The 26028-nt window shown below is 39.9% G+C and overlaps 1 protein-coding gene and 1 long non-coding RNA gene across 5 annotated transcripts in view; both read left to right on the top strand.

Moving 5' to 3' along the window:
• The window catches only part of CTNND2 (catenin delta 2), a 942360-nt gene that overhangs the window by 620477 nt on the left and 295855 nt on the right, over window positions 1–26028 (top strand). The window lies entirely within an intron of this gene.
• LOC117064759 lies at window positions 6431–24557 on the top strand. Its single transcript, XR_004429651.1, has 3 exons — window positions 6431–6652; window positions 7770–7773; window positions 24548–24557. It is a non-coding gene; the product is annotated as an uncharacterized LOC117064759 (long non-coding RNA).

The following is a 26028-nucleotide window of genomic DNA, read 5'->3' as shown; positions in this document are numbered from 1 at the left end:
GGTATGTTAACTCCCTAGGACTCTGCTAAAATCAACAGTTTAATTAAACTTCACAAAGCCAGCTGCCAGCACATGTCCCTTCTTAGGGGCTCAGTGTGTCCTGCTTGACTATGTGACATTAAATAAACAACTAAGGTTACTTTATGTTAAAACCATCAGGGATTTTTTTAGAAAGACTCAGATTTTGCTTCATCTCTTTTAATGTGACAGAGGGATCTGAGCACAAGACTTAGGCCAAAGCACCAAATTGACTTCAGAGATCATTTAAAAGGATCAATCATGGGTAAAACAGATGTTCTCTATGAAACATACCTTTTCATATAATTCTTTTGTAGCTTTATAAAAGCTCTCTCTGAAGGTAAATTATAGTTGCATTCAGGGTCATTTGTTCAGCAGATTCCATGAAATGATGGGTGTTTATTCATATGAGGTCACTCATTTATGGATGAAATGTAATTCTCAATATAAAAGTGGTATTTAAAGGAGGAAAAGTCATGGTAGAGGTAGAAATGGTCAAATGCAAGCAATTGCTTTTATTGTTGGAACTGAAAGTGGGTACAAAATGCACTATCATTGTGTGAGCTACAAATAGAAACCCACAATCATATGTGTGCTAGGTTTAGCTCTTATTATGCAATGAACATCCCATCAGGTACCTCGTAGGTAGTTATAAACATAATTAAAAACATATTTTGTTCTCACATGGTTTATAATCTAGTTCAAGAGAGAATGCAAAGGCTTTTAAATTACTTAGAGACTTACGTAGTAAGAGAGTGGGTCTTTGCTAATGGTGAGGGAGGGAAGTGGAATTGGCTACACATCATTATTGTAAAACCACGTAAAAATGCTGCTATTCTCCACTCTTTAGGAGCATGCAGTAAACATTCCTTAGTTTATGTGTCCAGAATCCTACCTCCTTGTCTTCCGGAAAATGTGTTGCTCCATGCTGGATCCATGTAGTTGCAAAGGGGAGCCATTTTCTGTTGCTGCGTGATCCTGGTGATTTTTCCAGAGGTCACCAACCATAGTGCCCCACCTTCTGGTGACAGTAACTGCTCCAGAATTCAGCACCTTGCACCAGCTGAGCTCATGGGAGCTCTTCCCTGGAACTTTAGGGCTTGGAACCGAAAAGGATGATCTGCATTTATCTCTGGTGGTGAATAATGAGGAACTGGAGCCACAGGTGGCCTTAGAAGAGATGAGAGGTGACATTAAAAGAGAAGCTTAGATGGGAACCATAGGAAGAGGATCTCTGAGACTCATTCTGAGCCTCTCTTTTAAAGGTTACAGAAGCCTGATGATTAAGGTCCCCTGGGCCTAGAGAGCAGTTGCTGTTGTTGTCTGTTTGATGGTTTAATCTTTCGGGTTGTTGTCACTTGTATCCAAAGGCGTCTGACTGATACCATAGGGATGTCTGAGCAGTTGGCTCTGCAGGAGAGTGCATCTGTACTCATGATGCAGAGGACTATTTTGAAGGCGAGGAGTTGCTCTTTTGTGAGCATACTAAGAATAACTTTGCCAGTGCTCAGCTGTTGTTCTTTTGGCCAAATCCAATTTGATAAGAGAAGATGCCATACGCAGTCTGGTTAGAAAGCATAGAATGTTTTCCCTTGTGCTACTCGGTAGCTGTTCCTCCACTAGGATATGGAGTCTGAGCCTGAGGTCAGACTAGGAGTGCTTAAGAGCATCTGAGTGAAAATTTACAAGACAGAATTATTTTGTTCCCATAGTCACCTGCATTGGGTCACGTACTGTGTTAGATGCTCTGGACACTGGAAAGAGAAAACAGGCACTTCTTGAGGCACTCAGAGGCATGCATGCAGAGGACAGCACGAGGATCTGATGAGACCTGTGCTAAGGGGTGCAGATAGCGGCCTGGAAGCACAGGTGGTGGGGCTGGCAGGCTGCAGAAGGCTTGCAGGGAGATGGCCACAGCAGAACTGAGATTGATCATGTCGGTGGTAAAGGCCACATGGGGATTCTGTATGCTGAGGGACTGACATGTCCACACGTGCTCTGCCGGGGTTTCCACATTTGACGGCAATTGAAGTTACAACATCCTTGGCACCCCTAAAGGTGCCTCCTCTTATGTCTTGCAGCACACAATCTTTTCTGGTTTTCTTTTTCTTTTTTTTTTTGTTCTCATCATACAATCTCTTATAATCAGCCTGAAATAAGAAACTAACTTAATTCCTTATAACATAAATCCCATCCACTGTTCTCTCATTTCTTTAAAAAAGTCAATTCGGAACAGTCAGTCTCTTCCTTCTTTCTAGAATGCTGCATTTCCATTATGAGAATCTATTGGTTTACCTCTGAGGTACCTTAAAAATTGTGCTCTCTCCATTAATTTGTCCAAAGCTATGGAAAACAGAGCTAAATATGTCAAAAGATCTGTGGACAAACAAGCCCCCGGTATAGGTTTATGATACAGTTAATAAGTGTCTGACACCTGAGAGCCTATATAATAATTACACCCATGCAAGCACTCACACAACACACAAAGAAAGACTGATCTGCATCACAAGGAATTCAATTAGAATTTTGTTAGCATAATTGACATGGTGTTAAAATTAATTAGCAGTTGTTTTTCCCAAGTCATATTTAAAAAAAAATACTTGAAGGCACACTAGAAAACATTTTAGAAGCAGTTTCTGCACAAAAAGAAGAACATGAACGTAGATGATTGTCAGTACATCAGTGTCATTTAGTGTTTGTGTTACTTTTGGAATCCTAATCTCATAGGACTTTAAATATATAGCAGGTGGCTCCCATGCCACCTCACCTTAAAATATTGGCATATTTTATGCAAAAGCAAATAACCTCCAGCAATGCATCTGCCTACAGTAGTTTAATAACTTAGAATGCATTGAGTTATGTAAGTGTCATACCTGAATGATGTCTGACATGGTCCAGAAATCAGTACAGCATATTTTCTCCAAAATCATAAGAGAAAAACACATTGTAATTTATAATACCCATAAGAAAATAAATTATTTGCTGTTACAAAATAAAAATAAAAAAACTACAGCTGAGGAAAATGGGTAATTTGCATTTATTATATCAACTGATGTGGAGTTTTTATTTTGGTGTAACATTTTTGTGTAGTTTTTTGGAACTGGTCCAGTGATTCAAATTATAATTGAGGAAAATCAACTCATCTTCTTATGCTAGAAAAGGAGGCATATTCACTTTCTAGAAAAATGAAATTTACTCTAAATGCAGCTCTCAGAATTGTCTAACCCTGTCCCCTGCACTTCTTGCATGTTAATAAAACTTTTCAAATCATCCCTTTAGAGTACTGTAAAGGTCGTATATGGACTGTTATTCCTGCATATTGAGAATTAAGCAGGACACTACCTTGAATACTTCTAAGGACACCATTCACATATGTGTTTGCCCATGAACTGCTTTGTGTGTTTTAAATATTGGCACCTTTGACATCTGTATTACTCAGTGTTCTCCAAAGAAATACAACCAACAAAAAGATGTCTACAAAAAAAGAGAGAGATTTATTTTAAGGAATTGGCCTCAGCATTAGTGTAGGCTTGGCAAGTCCAAAATCTGCAGGGTAGGTCAGCAGGGCTGGAGACTCGAGGGAGAGTTCAAGTCTGCAGCCAGAATCCCCTTTACTTCTAAGGTGGGCAGTCTTTTTCTCTTAAGGGCTTCAACTGATTGGATGAGGCCCGCGCACATTTTGGGTTATCTGCCTTCCTTAAAGTTGACTGATGTAAACATTAATCTCATCTAAGAGAATGCCTTCACAAAAACATCTGTCATAATGTTTGACCAAATACTGTATCTGTATACTGTGGCCTAGTCAAATTGACACATAAGATTATTTGTCACAGCATCATAGTACTACATACGCAGAGATACAGAGATACCAGAAAGATGCTTTTTTGTCTCAACAGTGTTATTGAGATTTATCCACGTGGATGTGTATATGTAGATTTCATTCCTCTTTTCCTACTTGGTAGTGTTCCATTGCATGGATAGACCACAATGCATTCATCTGTTCTCTGATTGATGGATACTTACATGGTTTCCATGCTCTTATTGGTAGACAGCAAGGAAGGACTGTTCTTGTGCATGTGTCCTGAGCAAATGTGGAAGAGTGTTTTTGGAGCATGAACATTGCTAAACCAGAGGAACGTATATCTTCAAATTTAAGAATTACTCTCCATTTGTTGTCGAAAATGCTTGGGCCCATTTTATACTCCCACTGTCAGTTTATGACAGTTTCTATTTCACCGTGTATGTGCCAACTCCTGTTAGCCTTTTAAATCTTTGCCAGTTTGATGGGTTGGTTGCTTCACTCTGCATAACCCCAGTTATACCTGAAGTTTAGCATGTGTTCAACATTGTTAGTGGTCTGTGAATTGTAAAATGGGGACCATTTTACCGTTGGCTTCAAGTGAGAGTGCTGGAACTAAGGCACTTGGGTGCAGGTCCCATATCAGCTATTCATGTGATCTTGGGAAAATTTTATCTTTAATATGTGTAGTCTTTTTATTCTTAAGAAAGAGCCTAATAAAAGCATCTACCTTGTTGAACTTTTCTGAGTTTTTAATAACTTAAGACATGTGAAGTGTTTCAGTGGGATTGGTTCGTAAGTGAAAACCATTATTAACTATATAGGAGGCATTTAAATTTTTTGATGGTATCTAGATTCTTATAAAGTCTTCCAACTTTTGGCATGTCTCTTTTTTTTACTTGTAAATTTTAAAGTATTTAAATTTTGTTCTTTATATGTCTAAAAGTCTTCCTTATATGAAGTTCATAGTATCATTCTCCTTTATTTTCTTATTTAAATATTTAGGTTTAACCTTTCACATTTGTTCTCAAATGTGTCTTCAACTTCTTGTGTGTAGTGTGAGGTAGAGATCTGTTTTTTTCCACACAGATATCAATTGCCGGAAAAGCACTTATTTTTCTAGTATCTTTGTCCTCTAATTTGTAATATTACTCCTACATTTATGCGGTGGCATCATTATTTATCTGCATCCATCTATTTTCTCTTATTAACACTTAGATTACACTGTGTATTGTTAATGTATTTAAAAATCACTTTGGATTTAACATACATGTGTGCACCTCCCCCCAGCTCCTGGAAATAAACTCCCTTGCTTTTAACTCTCAACCACCTCCTTAGTTCCTGTGGGTAGCAGGAAAGGCCTCCTGGGCTTATAGGAGGTAAGGAGGATTCTGGTTGAGAGGGAAGCAGAGGGAAGAATTGGAGCAAAAGGAAGGAGTGGTATCTCAGGCTCCCTGTACCCAAACCTGCCATTCTTTTGTTTCATTCTACGGCAGTCACAAGAGGTTGTTGCAGAGAGGTCAGCTGTCTATTTTCTGGAGGGAAGTGGGAAAAATCCCCCTCATTCTCCAAATTTTTAGGTCTCCAAATTTAAGGGGTAGTAAATATTGATCAGCACCTCTCACTAGTATTCATACACTCTTGTGTTTATCCTCTAGTCTCTTCCAGAACTCTTCTCCCTTGTCTTTGATCTTCTCTTTTTCAGGAAAACTTTTAGACTGGGGCTTGTGAAAGAGAACCAGAGCTGGACAGTAGTTAAAGCAGCAAAATCAGATTTTATTCAGAAACTATTGCAACAGAGGAAGAGAGATTTCACTATAGAACTGGGCTTCTTTCTGAATACAACGAAAAGTGGGGACTTAAAGCTAAGGAGGAACGCGGTGGTGGGTGGGGTCAGTGGATGAAAAATTACCAAGAGGGAGCCTCAAGGGGAGATGGTTCTTTGCTAATCTAACAAGATTCTTGCTGGGGGACCAGATATAACCTGGAGTATTGTGAAGGATGAGGAATTTGATCAGATGTTAAGGGGAATCAGATATCAAGGGTGGGAATTCTCTCTAAACTAAATTATCAGGATTCTTGCCAAAACTGGTCTTAGCAAGGACAGAGCAAAGATTGAGGTCTCATTGAGAAGAAGGTTCATAGGAACCTGACTAAAGCTTTGTCAAGGAGAGGGGCTCTGTCAGGCCACCAGACCCCTGTGACACAAAAGAAGCAGATTTCTGGTTTCTGCTATCACTCAGCCTCCATTCTCAGTCCAGACAGTGAGAGAGGCAAAGTTTCAGCCTAGAACACATACATGCTTGGAAGGCAAAGTTAATGATGAGATCGATTTGACCCAGCAGTCCTATTATTGGGTACATACGCAAAGGAATATAAATCATTCTGTTATAACGACACATGCACATGTATGTTCATTGCAGCGCTGTTTGCAATAGCAAAGACATGGAATCAACCCAAATGTCCATCGATGATGGACTGGATAAAGAAAATGTGGTACATATACACCATAGAATACTATGCAGCCATAAAAAGAAAAAAGATCATGCCCTTTGCAGGGACTTGAGTGAAGCTGGAAATCATTAGCCTCAGTAAACTAACACAGGAACAGAAAACCAAACACCTCATGTTCTCTCCTCTAAGTGGGAACTGAACAATGAGAACACATGGACACAGGGAGGGGAACAACACACACTGGGTCCTGTCCAGGGGGCAGGGCAGGGAGAGCATTAGGATAATGAGCTAATGCATGTTGGGCCTAATACTTAGGTGATGGGTTGACAGGTGAAGCAAACCACCATGGCACACATTTACCTGTGTAACAAACCTGCACATGTACCCTGGAACTTAAAAAAATAAAATAAAAAAATAGTGAGATTGGCCCTGCATAACCTTCACCTCCCCACAGCAGGAGCCCGGTACTGACAGCTCCGCACTACCCTGGAGTGCTGTCAGATGGTGCCTCACGCTCTCCGTGTGGCTGAAGAATTCACATGACCAGAACACCTGATGTGACTCAGAACCACATTCTCCTAACGGAGAAGAGCGTGGAGCCCACACCAGGCAGCAGCGGGAATCTGCTGGGCTTTCCTCAGTAAAGGGACCTTCTCAGTATTAGAGAAACAGTTTCATGGTGGTGGTTGCTAATCGCCCCCATGTTAAAGACTGTATTAGAGGCACACTGGACAAGGGAAAACCACAATACCCATCAGAGGACGTGAACAGAACCACAAGGTCTGCATGGCATGGCTGCCGCTGTTTAACTTAAGGAATTACTTTTTCTAAGGTTTACAAGAATTTCGTCAGTACTGAAATTTTTAATGTGTGATTTACTTATTTTCTAAAAATGTGTGAATAATCTAACATATATTTGTTTATAAAAATTAGCTTCTTCATTTTGAATTCCAAATATACAGATTCCCATCTTGTTTTTGTTTTGTTTTGTTTTAATGAGAACTCTGTCACCCAGGCTGGAGTGCAATGACGTGGTCTTGGCTCACTACAACCTCCGCCTCCTGCTTTCAAGCGATTCTCCCGCCTCAGCCTCCCAAGTAGCTGGGACTACAGGCGTGTGCTGCCACACCTGGCTAATTTTTGTATTTTTAGTAGAGATGGGGTTTCACTGTGTTGGCCAGGCTGGTCTCAAACTCCTGACTTCATGATCTGTCCGCCTTGGCCTCCCAAAGTGTTGGGATTATAGGCATGAGCCACTGCACCTGGCCGATTCTTTTCTCTTTTTTTCCTCCCATGTTAACAGTAGCAAGGAAGTTGACGTATCTCTTTAGTATCATGACACTCCTTATACCATAGAAAAATACCAAAAAAAGTCTTTATTTGTACACTGGGCATGGGCAAGTGATTTCAATTCCCATACAGTACGGGGAAAAAACTCTTTATTTTATCTTACTAAAACCACAGGATTTGCCTGAGAGTTAACTCATGGATTAAGCAGCCTGGTTAAAAACTACTCAGAATTTCTTCAGTAAACATGGTAAAGCATAGGGGCTGGGGTAAAAGCAAATAACAGTGGTAAGGGTGTCAAAGCATTTTAGGAGAATTTTGTAAGACTGGCTATTGAGGATTAAATCAGGCTGAGCTTGTTGGGTCAGCTGAAGGGTCTTCATTTGTCAATCTTTCATCTTAAAAAGATCTGAGGGCCGGGCGCGGTGGCTCAAGCCTGTAATCCCAGCACTTTGGGAGGCCGAGACGGGCGGATCACGCAGTCAGGAGATCGAGACCATCCTGGCTAACACGGTGAAACCCCGTCTCTACTAAAAAATGCAAAAAACTAGGCGGGCGAGGTGGCGGACGCCTGTAGTCCCAGCTACCCCGGAGGCTGAGGCAGGAGAATGGCGGGAACCGGGAGGTGGAGCTTGCAGTGAGCTTAGTTCCGGCCACTGCACTCCAGCCTGGGCGACAGAGCAAGACTCCGCCTCAAAAAAAAAAAAAAAAAAAAAAAAGATGTGAGGAAGAGGGAGTGCTAGAACGAGGCAAATTTTAACACGAGTTTCCTGAGTTTTGAGTAAACATTATCTGGCAAAGATGTATCAGTGTGCGATGGTACGATAGCCAGGGCATTACTTGTTGTTAGTTAAGATTGTTGCAGTTAAACCTGTATAAACAATTGAAGATAAAAAGGAATAATTTAAAAGCATTGCACTTATTCATGGCTTATTGTTCTACAAATATTCAATGCAAGATTTAAGTTTACATATGAAAGCCCACTTTTTATCACAATTGATTCAAAAAAGATATGTAAATCATACCCTCCTAGGTAATCTAAGTAATGTTAATTGCCTGGCATCTACAGAAAGACAAAACAGTCATTCCCTAACAGTGTATGCATCAGAGGAGGATCTCTATCTAGCAGGAGCTGCTGGCCTTTTGTAAATCGAGGCTATAGCATTCATCTTTGTGGGGGCTTGGAGCTTATCGGAACCACTTTGTAGTGATTTTCAAAACAACACGTGATTCTCTTCCTGACATCATCCTTGAAATCAGATGCTGATGCTGCATGCTAGGAGAGAGAGGGTATCAAGTCTGCAACCTCTTAACTCTCCCTGTTGCGTACATCTTCTCTGGGCACTTAAAAACTAGTAATTATTTAGCACTTACTTCATGCCAGTCACTCTCCTGGGTGCTCAGGTAGGAAGCTTAGAAATGTCAGATGAGAAGCATGAATTGCTTTTTTTTCAACAACCACTATTGACTGATCGTGCTGATATTCTGAGGTTTTCAGCCCATGGTCCTGCCCCTGAATGCCCCATTGACAACCAACCAACACTGACTTGCCAGCCATGGTAGCAAACCACCATGAGATTGGGTTCTCCAATGCCACTTCAGTCTCTTCACGTTATACTGCCTGGAGCAGAGATAAGCCGTCCCTGCCGAGCCCTGCCCAAATTAGATTTGTGAGCAAAATAAGTGACTATTGTTTTAAGCTACTAAGTTTTAGGATAGTTTTTTCAGCACTATGTTTTGGGATGACCTGTGTTAAGCCAAAATTCATATGTTAAAGCCTCAACCTCCAGTACCTCAGAATATGACTATAATTAGAGATGGGGCATTTAAAGAGGTGATTAAGTTAAAATGAAGCTGTGAAAATTGGCCATCACCCAGTCTGCCTGGTGTCCTTATAAGAAGAGGAAATTTAGATGTGAAAGAGATGTCAAGGATGCATGTACACAGGAGAACAACCATGTGAATGCACGGGGAGGAGGCAGTCAGCTGCAAGCCAAGGAGAGAGGCCTCAAAGAAACCAAACCAGTTGACACTGTGATCTCAAGTTTCCAGAAATGTGAGGAAACAAATCTATGTTGTTTATGCCACCTAGTCTGTGATAGTTTGTTATGGTAGCCCTAGCAAACTAATATACATGATAGGAAAACAGATTCAGTCTACAAATGTTGACTTTATTTTGCATACTCTTTCAAGTTTTTGCCATTGGCCATTGCTTCATGGAATTTTATGGCTATTTGCTGTTGCTTCATGAAATCCTATTTCCTATATTTGTTTGCTTTCAGTAGCACTAACACCTTTCATGAGGTAACAGCTTTAGTCACCGAAAGGAACATTTTAGAAAAACCGATGGAGTTCGTGAACATTTCCAGAAATGTAGCTTCCCCAAGGCTCTTTTAGTCAATAATGTAAACATACTTGGCCTTTCCTTTCCCTCAGTGACCTTATCCTCTCTGGGATTTACTGGGCTTCTGCAATTATTTCCTAAAGGTGAAGAAACCATTTACCCAAGGAGCAAACATCTGCCATTAAAAGGCCAAAAACATAAATTGTTTGATACAATATTTTTTGCAATACAGTAGCTACATGGTCGTTAATTTGTCTGGAGGATTTCACATGTAGTGAACATGTTACACACTGAGTCAAAGAAGGTGAAGTCTGATCTTTTTTCTTTTGCTTTTTTCTTCCCCACCTTGATCTGAAATGAGTCTTTCTGCCATCCCAGGGCCATCATTTCTTATACTGCCCACACTCCTTACCCTCAGTTTGCTCCTTGATCTAGAGAGTTGAAGGACACACAGCTGAGGAGGGGTCTGTGGGAAGAAGAGACAGGGCTGGATAATAGAGTCTTCAGGGCTAGAGTAGCATGCAAGCTTCAGAGAAAAACTAGGGGAAGGAAGAGGCCCCCAGGACAAAAGTGAAAGTGCTCAGGGATTGCCAAGTGTGTGTGTAAGAGAGAAACATGACTGTAAATGCTTCCATCTGTTTCTATGGACTGACTTGTGTTTTCCTTCCAAAAAAATGTATATATTGAAGCCCTAACTCCCCTCCATATGATTGTATTGGAGGGGACTTCGAAGAGGTGATTAAGATTAATTGAAGTCACAAAGGTGGAGCTCTGATATCACAGAACTAATGTTCTTACAAAAGAGGAGGAAATAGGGCTTGATCTCTCTCCACATGTGAGGGCACAGCAGGAAGGTTGCCACCTGCAACCCAGGAAGAGAGACCTCATCAGAAATCAAAACCTGCTGGAACCTTGACTATGGACTTACCAGCCTCCAGAACTATGAGAAAATGCATTTCTGTTGTTAAAGCCATCCAGTCTGTGGTATTTTGTATGGCAGCAGAGAAGTCTAAAACATTATTATTATTATTACTATTATTATTATTATTATTATTATTCCTTTATTATTCCACCACATTGATATTTGATCTTCTTTTAGTAGGTTGATATTAACACTTGCTGTCCTGTGTCCCTTTTCATTTGAGTTAAGACATTGCTGGATTTTAAATGTTCTGAGCTTTACAATAAATGCTGCTTATAGAAGTGGGTTGGGGGAAGCAAAAACAAATTACATAATATAAGACATCAGACTTTTAAAATTGAGTGTGGTTGGGGTATGGACTTTGACTGTATTGCAAGTAAGATGAGGAAACATGATATAGTTTGTATATCTGCCCCCACCCAAATTTCAGGTTGAATTGTAATCCCTAGTATTGGAGATGGGGCCTGATGGGAGGTGACTGGATCATGGGGGTAAATTTCTCATGAATGGTTTAGCACCATCCTCTTGGTGCTGACCTTGCAATAGTGAGTGAGTTCTTGCAAGATCTGGACATTTAAAACTATGTGACATCCCACCCCCATACCACACTCGCTCTCTCTTGCTCCTGCTTTCACCATGTGATGTGTCTGCTCCCCCTTCACCTTCCGCCATGATTGGAAGCTTCCTGAGGTCTCCCCAGAAGCAGATGACACTATGCTTCCTGTATAGCCTGCAGAACCGTGAGCCAGTTAAACTGCTTTTCTTATAAATTACTCAGTCTCAGGTATTTCTTTATAACAATGGATGAATCATCTAATGCAAGGCACCAGAGGGATTCAGCCTCTTTAAGAGGGATGACATGAATTTCCCTAGCTTTGAAGTGGATTGGCTATTCCTGCTCTCTTGAAAGTATACACCAGGGGTTACGATCAGAAGCAGGAAGACCAATTGGGATGCTATTGAAGTAATCTGAAACAGAGATGGTGGGGTTTGCACCAGAGGGGTGCAGGGATGAGAATGAGAAGTGGTCAGATTACAAGCACATTTTCAAGGTAGAGATGACAGAAAATGTTGACGGGTTGATTACAGGCTTTAGGCAGGGATGGGTTGCCATTAATTGTGCTGCTGGAAATGGTGAGAGGGACAGTTTTGGAGGGGGTGTCATAATTTTGGTCATATTTTGTCTCAAATGTCTCAAGTATTGAGTGGACTTCACAGTATGGAAGACAAGGATGGTTCTGGATTGGTGGTATAAAATCAACAGGTTATTTGTCTATAGAGCCGAGCAATCATGTATTCTCATCTGCCCAAGGCAGTTCCATGGAAGCCTTTTTCCTCAGTGTAAATATTTACATCACCCCATTTCAGTCCCAGAAGCATCGGGTTTTGACAGCAAATTGTATTGTCACCCTAGTCTATACCCTACTCTAATTAAAGTCATGAGACTGGATGGGAACACCGTGGGAGTGAGTGAAGGTAAAGGAGAGAAGAGGACCAGGATGAGCCCTAGGGACTGCCATCACTTAGAAGTCAACCAATGAGGGACAGTTGTGGAAAGAGACAAAGAAGGAGCCTGTGAAGTAGGAGGAAACCAGGAGAAGTGGGTCCCCAGAAGAGAGTGCTTCAAGGAGGAGTGACTGATTTTGGGATGCCCCAGACACAGTGTTCACATATCTTCTCTGCCCATCTTCATCCATTTCCCTCCTTCATCCAGACTCAAGACTTTGATTATCATCTGTATTGCAATGATGCACACATATGTATATCCTGAGCTTACTAACTGGCCACCGTCTTCAAGCCACATACCCTGCTCCTGTCTCCTCTCATGTCAGAAGCCAGGGAGGCATTTTCTCAAATGTCACCTCCTCACTGAGGTCTTTCCTGGTCACTAGCTTTTCCCACTCCCCCTTTTCCTATGTCATTTTTGTACTTGTCCCCTCTAGCACTGGAACTGCCCAACAAGCTTTGATGCCTTCCTTCCTGTTTTCCTCCTCTGTGGCATGCAAGTTCTGCGAAGGAAGAAATTGTTCTTCATGCTTTCCAGTGCCTGGCACATAAGACATGCTCCACCAATATTTGTTGAATAAATAAATGAAAGACAAGGAAATAGGACCTCTAAAGGAAGCCCAGTGAGGAAGCAGAGGCAGGAGAGAGATAAAGATAGTTCAAGGGCAAGGCCAGACATGCAGGAGAAGGAAAGCTTATCCATTGTGCATAGAGGTTGAGTAGAAAGGCAACTGTAGAGAAGCATTGGATTGGCGTGTCCCTTGTGACCTTCGATGGGGATAGCTGGTGGGGAGGCACAAGGAGAACTGAGCTTATAAGAAATTAAGAAGAACATCCTAGTTGGAGGGATACTGGGATTTTTAGAGAATGTGTTGGAGCCAAGATAAAGTCCCTAAGAAAAGAAGTAACTACTGTGGGGTACAGAAAAGTGGAGACAAGAGGTTTTGCAGCAAAGTTGTAGATGTGCTGGCTGTCTGAGAGAGAGAGGAGCTATGGGGAGGTTGGACATCTGGAAAGGGAAGTGCACTTGGGTACTGTTGTCTCCCAAGTCAGACAGCATAAAAGCCTACAGCAGGCTGGTTGCGGTGGCTCACACCCGTAATCCCAGCACATTGGGAGGCCAAGGTGGGCGGATGGCTTGAGGTCGGGAGTTCGAGACCAGCCTGGCCAACACGGTGAAACCCTAACTTGACTAAAAATACAAAAATTAGCCAAGTGTGGTGGCGCACATCTGTAATTCCAGCTACTCCGGAGGCTGGGGTGGGAGGATCACTTGAACCTGGGAGGTTGAGGCTGCAGTGAGCCAAGATCGTGCCACTGCATTCCAGCCTGGGTAAAAGAGAGACTCCATCTAATAAATAAATAAATAAATATTTTTAAAAATGCCTAAAGCACCAGAGCAGCCCATAACATTCCAAAGCAGCTCTTGAAGACTGGCCCTTGAAGTTTCTTTCTGGGACTTAAGCTGTTCTGAAGTTATTTTATTTTTTTAATTAACAAATGAGTTCAAAATGTTTTTTCTAAAGCAATTATTTCCTCTTCTTTGATGATGTGAATTATAAAATTGGAAAAATCTGTAATTTGTGTTGTTCTCAATAAAAGTGAGAGTTTCAAAAGCTTACATTTTCTTAAATAATGTTAAAGAACCAAAACTTCTATTGAGTTGTATCCTCTGATTATGCTCTGAGGATTACTTTAAAAATATTTTCTCTCACTGCTCTAGGAAAGAAAAAAAAAGGCAAGGGGGAATCATTTTCAAGTTTTCTACATAGTAAGGGAGAATTTTCATTAGATGGCATTTCTTTTTCTCTTCAAAGATATAGTAGATTAGTTTCCTTGGGCTGCTGTGACCAATTACTACTAAATATGTGGTTTAAAGCAACAGAAATGTATTCTTTCACAGTTCTGGAGGCCAGAGGTCTAAAATCAAGAAATCAGCAGGCCCACGCCCTTGGAAAGCTCTAGGGGTAATTCTTTCAGGGTTCTTCCAGTTTCCAGTGGCCCCTGGCTTTCCTTGGTTTGTGGCCTCATCACTCCAATCTCTAACTCCATCTTCACATGGCCTTCTTCTCTGTGTGTTCATGTCTCAAATCTCCTTCTCCTTTCTCTTATAAGGACACCAGTCATTGGATGTTGTGCCCACCCTGAATCCAGGCTGATTTCCTCTTGAGATCCTTAAACTCAGTTACATTTGCAAACACACTGCTTTCAGATAAGGTCACATTAACAGATACTGGGGATTAGCACTTGGATGTATCTTTTTGGGGGCCACTTTGCAACCCACTATGCACAGTTTTATAATTTGAGATGTATGATTTATTTGTTTTAAATCAATACATCATTATTTGTGTTCTGGAAAAGTCACATCACTTAATTATCTAAAGAAATAAAGTTGTTTTGAGTTTCTAAGAAACAACTAAGACCAGGTTTTAATTGTATTTTTTAGATCATGTGCAAGTAATGAATGAGTTGGGAATTAAAATCAGATATTCAGCAACCTACAAATTGTATGTTTCTCTGGCTGGCATTAAATTGTCTAGAAAACACAATTAGTAAAATGTCTTTTGAAGAAACACATTCTACTCAATAAATTCCCCCATGGATTGACACTAAATAGAATCCTGATTAATTTGAAGTCATGTCAAACTTTAATTCTAGCTGTTTCAAAGTCCCGTTTCCCTTGAATATAGAGCTGTAGGAATTTATAAATAAGCAGGGAACCAAGAAAGGTTTAAGGGAGTGAATGTGTGTAGTGTAAGAGAGAGAAATGATGTTTATTAAGCATCTCCTTGATTAAAAGTGCTCTTGCAGCGGGGCATGGTGGCTCATGCCTGTAATCTCAGCACTTTGGGAGGCCGAGATGTGCGGATCACAAGGTCAGGAGATCGAGACCACCCTGGCCAACACGGTGAAACCCTGTCTCTACTAAAAATACAAAAAATTAGCCGGGCCTGGCCGCGGGCGCCTATAGTCTCAGCTACTCGGGAGGCTGAGGCAGGAGAATGGCATGAACCTGGGAGGCGGAGCTTGCAATGAGCCGATATCGCACCACTGCACTCCAGCCTGGGCGACAGAGCAAGAGTCCGTCTCAAAAAAAAAAAATAAAGTGCTCTTGCAATGAATGCTCGTTCATTAACAGAGCAACCCAGAGTGGTGGATAGGATCTTACCCCTCTTATTATGGAAGAGACTGAGAAGCAGATGCGTGTATCAGTGGGCCTGCTGGGAATCCACGGGTCAGAATTGGAACCCATCGTGTCCTGTGTTGCATCCTTCTCTCTCAGTGCTCACCTCACTGGCCGCTGTCAGGACACTTGGAGCAAAAGCTGAGAGAGCTGGCTTCCAGTCGTGACATCACCACTAACCAGCTGTTGATTTTGAGCAGGGATTAGGAGGCACCAGATGCTCTGGGTTTGAATCCTGCCTCTGCTGCTTGTTAGCTGTGTGACCTTGGGCCACTTACTTGTGCCTTTGTGACTCAGTTTCCCCATCTGTAAAGTGGGGGCATTAATAGCCCCTACCCCATAGCATTGTGTGAGAATTAAATAAAGTGATTTATACATAAATCGCTTGTAATGGTGCCTGGCACTTTGAAAGGCCTGTTGAGGACACTTTTCCCACCCACGTATTAGCCTGCATAAGTTTATCTTTGGAGAGAATTTGAATCAGCTCTTCCAGCTTCCTACCAACTCTACACCCATAATTAGGTTAGTAACGTTGATGAAACACCCTAGGAAGGCCAAGTACCAGTTAAGCCCCAGATTTCCTGTTTTTCTTGCAACACCGAGATTTTTAGAATGTTCATTAATGACAAAGAAATATTTAATATATTTTTGGAACTCTCTTGTAGATCGCTAGTTCTAGACCTGCCTCACTCTCTTTCCTTGGAAAACAGTTCTTTGTTCCAACAACAACAACAACAACAACAAACCTTTGCTTAGAAGAAAAACATTGTTTTCATTAGAGGTTAACAAGCAAAAATAAACTATAATATTATATGCAGGGAGAAGATAATTAATTGCCAGACTTGATTATTTTATAATCTAATTCCAACAGATTAAATCTTGCTCCAGGGAAATTTTTAAGTGTTTTGTGTTTTGGTGTTGTATTTTTTTTTTTTTTAAATCAACTTTCTGTGAAAATTATTTTCTTTGTTTTGTTTGTTTTCTAATTACTGTCCCAAATGTATTTTCAATGTGATATTGAGCATGTTTGTTTCTGTCTCGGGCTTGTCTCACATTTTTGCTGAGACAGGTTGTTTACCATTCTTTGTTCACATGAAATGAAGATTTAATGCGATGGTCCTTTCATATGAAAAAGTTATTAGTTGTTGCTAAAATAGATATGTGGCCAAAAATATTTAATCAACACTCAAAGCAGTCATAGAAACCTCCATGCATTCTTCAGCCCAAAGGCTTTAAGAAATGAGGCTTTGATGAATACATGTCATGAAAATTAAGTAAGATTTTCATAAAGTTGGAAAATATTACTTCTAGGATGAGTACAACTAGCTGTCAGGGATTACACCAATAGAAAGTACCTTGGCTCTCAGCCCCTAGTTAGAATGAGAACAAGTGATGAATGTTGACATGGACTGTTGTTTAAGGTTTTCAGTTCAGCATGTTCTCAAGGTAAATATTTATGAGAGCAGGAGGAAAGGAAAGCGTGAAGCAGGAGTAGTCCAGGTAAAACATGGGAAAAATGAAAAGCGAAGACATAAATAACCACCCCCCCCGCCATGAGGAAATCTATGTATTCACTCAAATTGTGTTTTTCCAGTGCTAAACTTTAAAATCTTAATATCCAGAAGAGCGAAACGTCTTTTTAGGAAAACTTACTGTGTATCAGGATGGTGCACAACCTTTTTCTTCTAGTGGAAAATACACACAGAGGGAGCTAACCCATGCTGCTTCATGTAAACCTAGAAACAAATGTGAATTTCCCAAGTGCAATAAACCTGAGGTTGCCCAATAATACCATTTATCTGGGCCGATAAGTGTCAGTTATTCAAAATGCAGTTGCTGTCGCAAGGAGATGGGAACAGCTCATCTCACCGCAATGCTGATTAAGTAGAATGTCTCCTGCTGTAGAGCTGCGCACGGTCCCGTGATATGGAAGGAATTAAGTGAACAGAAATTTCAGTGACCGAAAAGCCCAATTTTCCTTCAAGCTTATGGCACTTAATAAAATAAATGCAAAGTTATTTTTAATGAAGGCGTCTGAGTTTCCTTGGCTGAAGAGAGGGACTCCTCTTCAGTGAGACGCTTCTCCCTATAACCAAGGGGACAGTTTTGCACCTGGCTCACCGAAGGCGGTGTGACTCATACACTTAGCTAGTTACACACCTGGTGTGCGTATTACCCATGTGTCCACTTGAGCCTCAGGGTGTGTTGAGGTTGTAGCCAGATCACTTTCTGATTTGACAGGTATATATAATAATAATAATGACAATTATTTTTCATTCAGCTCAAATACTTGGGTCAGCAAGTGTTCTGTGAAGGGCCAGATGGCAAATATTCTAGGCTTCATGGGCCGAGAGGCAAAACTGAAAAGACTATATGTAGATACTTATCTAACAGGAGAGAAAACAAAATTCCACAAAATTATTAGTAATGAAATTCAAAAACAATTCATAATATCAATAATAATCGTGTTTTGTAACACAGGTCTGCCAGTAAGAATGGGATTACTTTTTGTGAGAATGACTAGCTGGTCTTTAAAGTTAGTGTTCCCTATCATCAGATAGATTATAAATGTGCAACTGTAGAAGCCATTTATAGCTTACAGGTTGTACAATAAAAGAAGGTGGTCCAGATTTGTCCCAAGGGCCAGATTTTGATACCTACTCTAACATATCATTAATTTTATATACTCATGGATAAAATTCTAATGTCTTTCTCTGAATTATAAAAGTAGATACTTTGCCCTAATATATTTTAGTAAGGTCGCCCTTTGCCCTTTGATAGTCTAAGTGGTGCAAATGAAAATTTGATGATGATATTTTTGTGGCATAGTTGTACTGCAGCTCAAGAGTCTATGACCTGGTTGAATTAGTACAATGTTGTTTTCCACCTGGGGACCACCTACGATGGAGTTGTAGTATTTAGGAGACTGAATAGGATGGAATAGATTATAATAACCGTAGTAAGGAAAGATTGGGTTTTGTTTGACATTTTAGGAAAGAATCAGATTTGTGAGTGTGGCATGGGTGGATCTAAGCATTTTATTGTGGGCCTTGATTTAAAATACATGTAAAACATTGATTTAGAAACATTTATCTTTCCTAAAATAATGTATTTAAAAAAAAATTTCCTAGACTCTGACAGAGGAACAGCATTGTCAAATGCCTCTAACTATTTAAGATTAACGAATATGTCATAATTGATGGATATAAAATAATCTGAGTGGCTATAGAGTGGTGTGATTCACAGTGGATGGTGAGTGATCAAATGAAGAGAGGACAGAATTCTGTCACGGAAATAATCGCACATTGCTATAATTGTTTTCTGAATTAATCCACAAATTTTGGTGTGAAAATTATCTAAACTCTGTTTGTCAGGAATTGATATTTTAAAAAATAATGAACTGTATTTTTTTAGAAAAGTGGCAATTATACTTGTAAAAGGAAATAATTTTGTAATATTTTATAAAATATTTTTATATTTTCATTTGTATTATTCCCAAAACAGTTTATTTATATTTATATTTCATTTATATTTTCATTTGTACAATTCCCAAAACAGTTTGGGTATTGTAGCTTAAGATGTACAATTTGTATCCTACCCAGTAAAAGTTGTTTTCTCCTTATGTTAAGTAAGATGAAGAATTATCTTAGGCTGAAACCTTCCCCCACACATCCCAGGGCACCCCCATTTCAAACTCCCGCTCATTTCTCATTCAGTCAGTCCTTGGTGAGGACCCACTTGGTAATTGGAGCCAGATTTGCAGATGACATGATATATTTAAAGGTACAATATAATCCTTTCCAGTGTATCATCTAAGCCCATCATTCCCTCTTTATCTGAATATAAAAGATGTCATAACGGCAGTGGAACTCATTCTGACAATTGAAATGAGTGTCCAGGTGGCAGGGGGCAATATTCTCAACATTGCTGTCGTTCTCATCATGTGCACATATCTTTGAAAAGCAGACCATATCTTTGGAGGAAGGGAAGGAAGGAAATACCCAATAAACCAGGAAATTAAATAAAATTAAAATCATGAAAGCAAGCTCTTTTTTTCCTTGGTTTACTTTTAGCTTTTAAAGCTAAGTATTACCCAAATTGCCAAACTGTTAATATTGTATATGCAATACTTTATGTGATATGAGTATGCATGGTTATCTAGTTCTCATACATTAATTTACACATGTACATGTGTTTGTATAGTCACTTTTTAACTACAGGTTGTGATCCATTAGTGGGTGGTAAAATACTTTTATTGGTCTTGAACAGTGTTTGTAGAATAATAATGTAATGGAATAGAACAGAACAAACAGAACAGACTAGAAAAGAACAGAGCCTGATCAAATGCGTCTACCTTTGCAAGGATAACTTGTTTTTCACTTAATTATGCATACACGTATGTGTGTGTTTGGGTATATGTGAACTGACTTGCCATGTAATTATTTTATATTGTGGCTCATTCAACATTTTTAAAAGTAGTGCTAAAGTCATAGTGACAGTAATGATTAACATGTTCCTTTTATTCTTCTAGGTAGTTTGTATTTTATTGCCAAATGCTAAAGGGTGCTAATTAGTATGTTTCTTCATATAATCTAACTTCAATAAATACTTTCATGTTTGGTTCCACGTGGCATTCACATGAACTATTATTTGGTCAGCTTTTTCTATCTGCTGGTTATTGAAGGTTTCTTATCTGCTATTTTAAGCTTTCTTGCAATAATAAGCCTAAGGATTGGGTTGCAGTAATCCAATAATGCCAACCAAAGAAAGTATTAAGAGACATAGCCTAGAAGTATAATGTTGAACACTGATTTAGGGAGAAAAAAGCTTTATCCTTTCTAATGCTGCTTCTCATGGTACCATGTGTTGAAGCAGGGATCCTGTATTTTTTATGAGCATTGCATAATCTATTGTCTCCCTGTTTAGTAAAAATTAATTCAGACAGAAATCGGAGACTGAAAAGCATGAAAATTCCCACAGGCTAAATATTACAATGAATGGATTTTTTTTTTTTTTGAGGCGGAATCTCGCTCTGTCGCCCAGGCTGGAGTGCAGTGGCCGGATCTCAGCTCACTGCAAGCTCCGCCTCCCGGATTTACGCCATTCTCCTGCCTCAGCCTCCCGAGTAGCTGGGACTACAGGCACCCGCCACCTCGCCCGGCTAGTTTTTTTGTATTTTTTTAGTAGAGACGAGGTTTCACCGTGTCAGCCAGGATGGTCTCGATCTCCTGACCTCGTGATCTGCCCGTCTCGGCCTCCCAAAGTGCTGGGATTACAGGCTTGAGCCACCGTGCCCAGCCGGATTTTTTTTTTTTTTTAATACCACATTGTTTTCCTTTGAATGTATACTAATAGGCTTATAGAAACACAATCATGTTCCTGACAAGTTGCATAGTTGTTATGTGTGGTATTTCACCAATTGTTATTAGACAATGTATATTAATTACATATAAATGCATTGCTTAACGTGTGTGTCTCTGGTTATATAAGCTATATAACTATATATATAACTATATAACATATATATAACTTATATAACTATGTAACGTATATAACTATATAGTTTTTATAGTTATATATCTATATATATATAATATAGGTTACATGTTAGAACTTCAGAAATAATGTAAAGGGAAAAATCCTACCATGCTCACACATTTTGTGAGTGAAATAAAAATAACAACAGCCCCACTTTGGGGAAGTTCTTCTAGAAGGAACTAATTCTAGTAAATTTCAAACTTCATGGGAAGTGGACTCAACATTGAGGATTTAGATACAAATTTAGTTGAAGTTTGCCACAAAGTTTTGTCTCCCATTTGAAGTTAAGAATTGGTGAAATATAATGTTTGTGAATGTTGTTTTATACATATGTAAATTTTTGAAAAATAATTGTCATGTGATTAATATTTCCAAGGTTGACATAATTATGCAATTCAAGGCCCCATGTTTTTTCATTTTCAATCACTAGCATAATTTTTCTAGAGAAATATCTAACTTTCTGACCAGGTCTGTCTTTTGGTTTATGTTATATTAAAGTAAATACAGATGATGTCCTGCATATTCTGAGAGGAGAGAGCTTACTCCTGTAAAAATCATTCTGCAGGAGTCCAAAGTGCAAGTCTGGAGAGGAACTCTGGCAGCAGTTTCAAAAAGAGGCACCTTTTTTGTGAATATTGACATTTATGCCAACCGTCTATTATGAACTTCCTATTCATGTGGTCTTTGTGAAGCCAGAAGCACTGATTTCTTTATATTAAACATGGAAATCTATGTCAGTTCATTCAATCCCATTACAGTACAATGAGTTAAATATGTGCTGTGGTCCAGTTGAATATCAGGTATGAATATAATGTAAATGTAGGCTGAAATCTAGGTCCTTCTAAAGTGAAGAGACAGTGTACTGTTTTTAAAGACTATATCTATTTTGGTAAGATCAATAAATCAGAGGAAACTATTTTCTAGCATTTCTATTGTAATAAACCAGAGTAGATTTCAAAGAGAAGTTTTGCAGATCAAGGGTCCCAAAGTGTTCTAAAGCTGTTTTCTTACATTTTTGAAGGCTAAGGAGCAAATAAAGATGAGTGATTCAGTTATCACTTGCTTGGAGTAAGCGCTGCTCAAAGCTTACTGCCTCACTTTCCCCCATTCATTCCTCTTCAGTTCTATAAGCTGGCTGATGTTATTTTTCCATTTTACAACTGAGCAAACTAAATCCCAGGGAGCTAGTGTAGCTTGCCCACAGTCTCATAGTCTGTAAGCAGAGAAGTTGAACTAAACCCAAGGCAGGTAGCCTCCAGAGGCCATGCTCTTAGCTTTGTTGTTGTGTTTCTAAATGAAAAGTTTTGATAAAGAAAAGGAACAGAGTGAGCATTTATGCACGTTTGAAATGAGGACAATTCAGTTTTGTTAACTAACATTCCCTATCTCTTCAGACATCTATGAGAATACTATTGGAAAACCTTTGCAACAGTGGCAGAGTTTAAAAGAATCAGTGTGCACATTGCTCCCTGCAATGGACATCTTGTTTTAAAAGAAAAGAAATTTACCCATAATTTTGAAGACATAAGTACAAGTTTAAGTAGCTGTCTGCAGGCACATAAGCTCTAAATGGTTAGTGTTGCAGTGAAAAAATGCAGATTGTAATGGCATAAATGAGTCTTCATTACATCATTTTTTAATCCATTCAGTATAGTGTGATAGTGCTTTGTACATATTTGCTATGTTATTTTTATGTTATTTTTAATTTGTTGTGTATCAGAGTCTTACTCTGTCACCCAGACTGGAGTGCAGTGGTGTGATCTTGGCTGACTGTAACCTCCATCTCTCAGGTTCAAGCAATTCTCTTGCCTCAACCCCTGAAACCGAGTAGCTGAGGCTACAGGTGCACACCACCATGCCCAGCTAATTTTTTGTACTTTTTAGTAGAGATGGGGTTTCATCATGTTTTCCAGGCTGATCTTGAACTCCTGGCCTTAAGTTGTCTGCCCACCTCAACCTCCCACAATGCTGGAATTGCAGGCATGAGCTACTGCACCCGGGCTGTTGCGTTATTTTTAAATTGAACCTTTGGTGACTGAGAAAGTAAATAGATACCTTACTGAAATTACTCTTTAAATTCACTCAAAATAGGTGTTTAAAAATGTTTACATTTTTAAATATCCATGCAGAAAAGGAAATGTTTGACACATGTGCCATGCCTCATGGCACCTATCTGGATTTTCCAGAAATGATGCTGGTGTCTAGCATCTCTAAAAACCCCTACTTCTTTCAAGGACTCTTCAACCATTGGTAGAATCGCACTTTCTACCTTTGCCACTTTTGGATTTGAAACAGTTTTTTTGGGAATTCACAACAATCATTGTTTTGTTGCATTTGCCTCCTTTCTAGTTTTCTCATTAAAGTTTTTCTGGATGATAGCGATGATTTCCTACTCTTTTTCGAAGCTCATCTTCTTGTGCATCATACTGTGACTTCCCGTTCAACATCAGGAAATTCAGAGGAGGCAAAATGCCTCTCATTCTTCTCTCTAAGAGATCTGGTAAGAACATTAATGCCATTGGCAAAATCTTTTTTGCAAACTTTATTTGAATAGCCAGATGTTTGTGCAAAATATAATGAGCTACTGGAACTGAAGATTTTCCTTTATATCAGACAATTCTGGTTATTATCAGGACAGATTTCTAACACTTGAAAAGTGTGTGCAGTCCTTTTAAATCACACGGTAGGCATTTGCCATTTCAGGGCTGGACAAATAGATTGGCTCCCTCGTTGTTAACAGGCTCCCACACAAGGGAGCTGCAGAGAAGACAACCAGTTGCTTAGGGTCTTTCAAGTTAATGAAAACATCTTAAAGGGCTCATTTATCTGTGTCCCAGTTAATGACTGGTGACATCTAGTGGTAGCTGGATTTCAGGCACTCAAATGGCTTTCCCCTGGAGAGCCAGATCCAAAATAAACTGTTAGAAATGTTTTTCAAGCCTCTCAGATGAGACATTTGCAGACCGATGAGGTCAAACCCCATCATCACGTGGCACCATTGCCAAATCCCCCATCACCAGCCCTCAGCCATCACGGAGGATTAGCCGTTAGCTCCACGTGGGGAGAGTCCATCAGGTCCCCTCCTGCAGAAACTTGCCCTTCCCAACAGTCCTATCTCAAGGAAAGGCAGCTTCAGGTCAGGCACGGTGGCTCACGCCTGTAATTCCAGCACTTTGGGAGGCCGAGGTGGGTGATTACCTGAGGTTAGAAGTTCAAGACCAGCTTGGCCAACATGGCGAAAATCTGTCTCTATTAAAAATACAAAAATTAGCCAGGCATGGTGGTAGGTGCCTGTAGTCCCAGCTACTCGGGAGGCTGAGGAGAATTGCTTGAACCCTGGATATGGAGGTTGCAGTGAGCAGAGATCGCGCCGTTCCACTCCAGCCTGGGCAACAGAGTTGGACTCTGTCTCAAAAAAAAAACAAAAGAAAAAGACAAGAAAAGAAAGTCAGCTTTAGGTCATCTCTGCATTTGTGGCAGTTAGAGAGTAGGAAGCATTTGTATCTCCCTGGAAGAGTTTCCACATGGGAAGCCAACCCATAATGGCAGCTTCTTTATTAAAATATGTGCAGTGGAAATTATGCTAATTAAGCTGGAGTGTAATTATAGACTAGAAAGATTCTCTCTTGCAGTCTGAATTGAATTGTTGTAGATAAATGTGCATTAACTTAATAGTGTACAGCTAATTATGAAAGGTAAAGGGGAGGAAGAGATGTAATCAGTTCCACAATGTTTTAGAGATGCCGCTCTCCCAGGCGAACCCTCCCATTAAAGCCCAGGTAACCCTGTAATGAGAATTCTTCTAGCATTTGTGCCTGATTTTCAATACTGCAATTAAAATAACCACCGGTGACTAATTAACCCTTTTAACTCTATTTGTCTGTGGCATTTATTACAGCAGAGAGTTAAATGTGGTGATACTCTGCAGCTTTATGTCTTGTTCCAAGTATATTTGTGAAGTTAATTCTTTATTCTTTATTTATGCTTTTGTGTGTATTTATGATAATTATGGAAATGAGGCAGGAATCCATTGGCCCAATGTGATTTTGCCATGCTCAACTAAAGCTGTATTCTGGGAAATAAATTATTTTTACTTAGAATTCAAACAAAACCCAAGTGGTAGCAATACCTTTTGTGTCTGAGTTATTAATTCGAAGGATCTGAGAGGCATCAACATCATGCTGCAGTTAGGTCACAAAAAAGTTATTTTATTCTATTAACTAAAGATCTCTAAATTCTGTTAGTAATGTGGATTTTTGTGTTTATGGATCAAAACTACCTGAACCAGTAAATGAAAAGGTACTTTAAAAAACAGAGAGAGATGACCGGGCATGGTGGCTTAAGCCTATAATCCCAGCACTTTGGGAGGCCGAGGCGGGTGGATCATAGGTTAGGAGTTCAAGACCAGCCTGGCTAACATGGTGAAACCCCATCTCTACTAAAAATTTAAAAATTACCTGAGCATGGTGGTGCAATCCTGTAATCCCAGCTACTCGGGAGGCTGAGGCAGGAGAATTGCTTGAACTGGGACCCAGGAGGCGGAGGTTGCAGTGAGCCGACATGGACCACAGTGCTCCAGCCTGGGTTACAGAGTGAAACTCCATCTCAAAAAAAAAAAAAAAAAGAGAGAGAGAGAGAGAGAATACATACAGCGATGCTGAGTGATTTGCAACTAATTTTGGACAACTTAATGTTATATGTCTTCTGAGCAGAACAGTTTAACATTCAGTCAAACACTACTAGAGAGTTTGGAGTACTTTTGTATTAGGGAAATAAAAGATTCAGCGAAACACTACTGAGTAATATAGGAGTATGGTTTGGAGGCAAGTAAAAGGCCCCTCTGCAGTGTGGAGACCATCCTGCAAAAGAAGGACTTGTGTTGTGAGACATCATAATCCTCAAGGTTTCTTCTGTGTGCCCCAGAAACTTGAAAGAAATCCCTTTAATTGGAGTTTCACCTAGGAAAACCAACAGAA

Source organism: Trachypithecus francoisi, unplaced genomic scaffold (genome assembly GCF_009764315.1).
Source record: "Trachypithecus francoisi isolate TF-2019V2 unplaced genomic scaffold, Tfra_2.0 Lachesis_group2, whole genome shotgun sequence".
NCBI lineage: Eukaryota > Metazoa > Chordata > Mammalia > Primates > Cercopithecidae > Trachypithecus > Trachypithecus francoisi.
The sequence above is the reverse complement of the archived record's forward strand: the minus strand, read 5'-3'. Positions and strand labels throughout refer to the sequence as shown.